Genomic DNA, 6,000 nt, shown 5'->3' on the forward strand with positions numbered 1-6,000 from the left:
ATCGCTAGAAGTATGGAATACACCAACCACTCCAATTAGGAACGAACTGCCGTTGAACTTGAATTGTCCAATTTCTCACAATTATTGATTTCGGGTCGAGCCCAAAACTTGGGCAACATCATAATATGTTGGGTGGAGTCGTTTGGGGTGTTTTGAGTGAAATTCAATCGCTAGAAGTATGGAATACACCAACCACTCCAATTAGGAACGAACTGCCGTTGAACTTGAATTGTCCAATTTGGAACACCTATTGATTTCGGATCGAGCCCAAAACTTGGGCAACATCATAATATGGTGGGAGGAGTCATTTGGTGAGTTTTGAGTGAAATCGAATCGCTAGAAGTATGGAATACACCAACCACTCCAATTAGGAACGAACTGCCGTTGAACTAGAATTGTCCAATTTCTCACACCGATTGATTTCGGATCAAACCCCAAACTTGTGCAACATCATAATACGGTGGGAGGAGTCATTTGGTGAGTTTTGAGTGAAATCCAGTTGCTATAAGTGTGGAATACACCAACCACTCCAATTAGGAACGAACTGCCGTTGAACTTGGATTGTCCAATTTCTCACACCTATTGATTCCGGATGGAACCCCAAATTTGTGCAACATCATAGTATGGGGGGAGGAGTCATTTGGTGAGTTTTGAGTGAAATCCAATCGCTAGAAGCGTGGAATACACCAACCACTCCAATTAGGAACGAACTGCCGTTGAACATAAATTGTCCAATTTCTCACACCTATTGATTTCGGATCGAGCCCAAAACTTGGGCAACATCATAATATTGTGGGAGGAGTCATTTGGTGAGTTTTGAGTGAAATCCAATCGCTAGAAGTATGGAATACACCAACCACTCTAATTAGGAACGAACTGCTGTTGAACTTGAATTGTCCAATTTGGAACACCTATTGATTTCGGATCGAGCCCAAAACTTGGGCAACAACATAATATGGTGGGAGGAGTCATTTGGTGAATTTTGAGTGAAATCCAGTTGCTATAAGTGTGGAATACACCAACCACTCCAATTAGGAACGAACTGCCGTTGAACTTGGATTGTCCAATTTCTCACACCTATTGATTCCGGATGGAACCCCAAACTTGTGCAACGTCATAATATGGGGGGAGGAGTCATTTGGTGAGTTTTGAGTGAAATCCAATCGCTAGAAGTATGGAATACACCAACCACTCCAATTAGGGACGAACTGCCGTTGAACTTGAATTGTCCAATTTCTCATACCTATTGATTTCGGATCGAGCCCAAAATTTCGGCAACATCATAATATGGTGGGAGGAGTCATTTGGTGAGTTTTGAGTGAAATCGAATCGCTAGAAGTATGGAATACACCAACCACTCCAATTAGGAACGAACAACCGTTGAACTTGAATTGTCCAATTTGGAACACCTATTGATTTCGGTTCGAGCCCAAAACTTGGGCAACATCATAATATGGTGGGAGGAGTCATTTGGTGAGTTTTGAGTGAAATCCAATCGCTAGAAGTACGGAATACACCAACCACTCCAATTTGGAACGAACTGCCGTTGAACTTGAATTGTCCAATTTCTCACACCGACTGAGTTCGGATCGAGCCCAAAACTTGGGCAACATCATAATATGGTGGGAGGAGTCATTTGGTGAGTTTTGAGTGAAATCCAATCGCTAGAAGTATGGAATACAACAACCACTCCAATTAGGAACGAACTGCCGTTGAACTTGAATTGTCCAACTTGGAACACCTATTGAATTCGGATCGAGCCCGAAACTTGAGCAACATCATAATATGGTGGGAGGAGTCATTTGGTGAGTTTTGAGTGAAATCCAATCGCTAGAAGTATGGAATACACCAACCACTCCAATTAGGAACGAAATACCGTTGAACTTGAATTGTCCAATTTTGAACACCTATTGATTTCGGATCGAGCCCAAAACTTGGGCAACATCATAATATGGTGGGAGGTGTCATTTGGTGAGTTTTGAGTGAAATCCAATCGCTAGAAGTAGGGAATACACCAACCACTCCAATTTTTTAACGAACTGCCGTTGAACTTGAATTATGCAATTTGGAACACCTATTGAGTTCGGATCAAGTCCAAAACTTGGGCAACTTCATAATATGGTGGGAGGAGTCATTTGGTGAGTTTTGAGTGAAATCCAATTGCTAGAAGTATGGAATACACCAACCACTCCAATTAGGAACGAACTGCCGTAGAACTTGAATTGTCCAATTTGGAACACCTATTGATTTCGGATGGAACCCCAAACTTGTGCAACATCAGAATACGGTGGGAGGAGTCATTTGCTGAGTTTTGAGTGAAATCCAATCGCTAGAAATATGGAACACACCAACAACTCCAATTAGGAACGAACTGCCGTTGAACTTCAAATGTCCATTTTCTCACACCGATTGAGTTCGGATCGAGCCCAAAAGTTGGGCAACATCATAATATGGTGGGAGGAGTCATTTGGTGGGTTTTGAGTGAAATCCAATCGCTACAAGTATGGAATACACCAACCACTCCAATTAGGAATGAAATGCCGTTGAACTTGAATTGTCCAATTTCTCACACCTATTGATTTCGGATGGAACCTGATCGGTTCATAATTGTATATCATTTTGTACCCTTCTAGCTTATGATTTGGTTATGTTTTTGAGTTAAACTTGTACTTTTAATCCTTTTTGTGTTTATCTTTCAGCTTTAGGGAACAATGATGGCTTTGGATAGGAAATGATGCAATCCATGCATGTTAAAGCCTGATTTGGATAAAGGGAAGAAGAGCTTAAAGACAAACTCATTTTGGCTACAGCCCCCTGCCAGTCCAGTTCCGTAGGTCATATTGCAAGCATTGTTTCAACAACCTACATAGGATAACTTTGGTGTGTACTATAACATATCCAAAATTCAGCCCCATTGGATAAATTTGGAGTCCGTTACCTAGCAAACACAGAACCATGCTCAGGATGGATCTTATCAGCGCGGAAAATGAGTTAGCAATTTGTTTCGGCCTTATCTTCTTCCTCCGACCTTGGATTGGCCCAAATAACATATGGCTGGAAAGAAGACATTCTGAACTTCAATTTAGAGTGCTTAAAGTCCTAATTTGATTAAGAGAAGCCCAAGTTGTAAGCCCTTGAAGTTGCTGGTCATGCTGACCTCAGCATGTGCTGGTTGGATGCTTGGTCATGGTGAGCTAGGTATGAGCTATCATTTCTGGTTGGAAGCTTGGTCATGGTGACATGAAGATGAGCTAGGGCTGGTGGTGGGATCTATTGGTGAAGTGCATCAACCAATTCAAGATTTTCTAATACAAGTGCATCACCCAATTTAGATTTTCTAATACAAGTGCATCAACCATTTCAGATTTTATAAAACAAGTGTTGTATGCATTAGCCATTTTGAATTCAGATTTTCACTTCCCCTAGGCCTATAAATAGGGAAGTTCTCTAAGCTTGTAAACACACCCCAAGGGGGGGAGCTCTCAAGCACTTCTCTAGAGCTCCCTTCCCTTCTCTCCCTCAAATTCTCTTAGTTTCCCTTTGTAGTTCTCAATTGTTGTAATAAGATCATTCTATTAAATTTTCTTTGTACTAAATATCAAACATCTCTCTACTTCCCTTCTCTTCCAAAAGTCTTCATGTCTCAAACACTTCACAAACACATTCCCTTCCAAAATCCTCAAAGCTCTCAAACACATGTTCTTCCAAAATTCTCTAAAGTTCCCAAACACTTTCTTCTCCCTCCTCAAAGTTCTCAAACACTTCCTTTCTTCCTCAAAGTTCTCTTAGTTTCCTTAATGTTTTCTTAGTTGTAATTTATTTTTCTTTGTTATGTAAATTCTTTTCTTAAGTTTTCAAGTTGAATTAGTTTCCAAGTTTCAATTATGGTTTTTGTTCTTATTCATTATGCTTATAAGTTAATATGCTAGTTTGAATGATTGATCACCATTTAGGCTTGCATGTTAGCTATCTTGGTTTGAATTAAGAGTATACACCATGCTTTAATTCGAATTGAACTATGAATAGGAAGAGTATGTATGGACATTCGACAACAGGGATTAGATACATGCTTGGTTGTTTAAAATGTTCTTCTATGCTTAATGGGTTCCTAATGCTTAATTTTAGGTTAGACAACAAATGATCAAATTAGGGAATTAGGAACACAAGGTTATGACCACACACCATGGCTTAATCATACTTTAGCTAGAATCAATCCATTAATCTAATTGAACTTGGGAACTTATTTGCTTGAGTTACTTATTTTTTTCTTCCTTGTTTTATTTATTTCCTCTTTTTCATTTCTGTTTTGTGTAGGGAAACTAAATTGGATCATTCAATCACCAATCCCTGTGGAATCGACCTCGCACTTACATACGCTAAACTACCAACGGCTCGTGCACTTGCGAGTATCACAAGTTGAGGATGCAGCTTAATCCATTTTGGTGGAGCTAAATCTACGCAACAAGTTTTTGGCGCCGTTGCCGGGGATCGGTAACATTGTTTGATTCTATTTGGCTTTCCTACTTTATTTTTTTTTCTTAACTGGACAATTTCAAGTTTTAAAGTTAATGACGTTAATGGACAAGTTGTGTTTGTAGTCCAACAGAAAAGGACAATTGCCCAACAAGCAAGAGAACTGGGTTTAAGTCCCAGCTTACACAACCCATTGGTGCTTGTTGCTTTGAAGCATGGAATTGGACGTGTGTTGATTTTTCCTTTTCATTTTTAGTTTTTTTTTATATTTCGTAATCCTTTAATTCTGTTTCAAGTTTTTTGTGTTCGTTTTAGCAATTTATGATAGCTTAATAAAAATGGAGAGAGATGGCAACCTCAATCATAAGAATGGGGAGTGTGGAGCAGTGGGAGAAGTCGCGACCTCCAAATGCATCCATGCTCGACCTAATCGCTTCAAAGGAGAGTATTCCAATCTTTTCTCTTTAGTTGTTTTGTTATTATTTTAGTAATTTTAATTTTCTATTTCTTTTATTAAAAAAAAATTAAAAAGATTTTTTATATTAGCTGACTCGTGGTAACTCCAGTGAGCGTCTCCGTCAATACAGTGTCTAGGAGTTCTTTAGGCGACACCTTCGGTGTCTAAGAAGTTTGGGTTTTAAGTGGGACCTTTGTGACCCCTCCAACCTTCCCGGATCCCCTGGCTGTGTTTTCTGAGGCCCTTAACTGGTCATCCATGAGTTGCTTGTATATTTGTGTGTTTTATAAAAACAAAAAACAAAAAAAAAAAAAAAAATTTAAAAAATTGAAATTTGAGTTTTTATTTTTTTTATCCTTGTAAATTGAAATTTGGAACTTCTTTTTTTTATTTTTTTTATTTTTCTTTGTGTGGTCAGTTAGTTGTAAATAATAATAAATTTAAAAAAAAAATCAATTTGGAACTTCTTTGTTTTCTTTTTTTTGTTTTGTTAAGTTAGTTTATGTATTTATTTACGTGGTGTGGTTAGTTAGTTTATTTCTGAGTGTTAAAAACATATTATTTTTATTTCACTCAAACACTGCATTACAAACAAAGAAAAAAAAAAAGTAAAAAATTTTAAAACAAAAACAAAAAAAAAAAAAAAAAAAAAAAAAAAAAAGAACATTCAAATAAATTAAAAATAAAAACAACTTCTTCTTCTTCTTCTTCGTCTTCATCTTCATCTTCATGGCATGCCTCTATTATCTCTTACTTGCAGAATCTGCAGCAGCTCCACATGGTCCTCATTTTTTCTTTGCAGTGCTTCCACGTGCTGATTGGCACAGTAGAGCCGCTTCTGCAAGTCCGCCACCATAGCCTTCAAGGAAACTATTTCCTCGCTCATCGCGGCACACTCACGTGTTCTCGCCAGTAAACGCATGCCCAAATTGGTAGCCGAGACCGCGTGGAGCACAGTTAAATTGTGGGACTCCTCCACTGCTGCCTTGTCAGACCTCTTTGCCACATGCAGATGATCTGTCGATGTGAGCTTGCTGCCAATCATGCCTTCCAGCAGCGCTGCTCTGTTC

The sequence above is a fragment of the Prunus avium genome, chromosome 4 (assembly GCF_965620075.1).
Source record: "Prunus avium chromosome 4, drPruAviu1.hap1.1, whole genome shotgun sequence".
NCBI lineage: Eukaryota > Viridiplantae > Streptophyta > Magnoliopsida > Rosales > Rosaceae > Prunus > Prunus avium.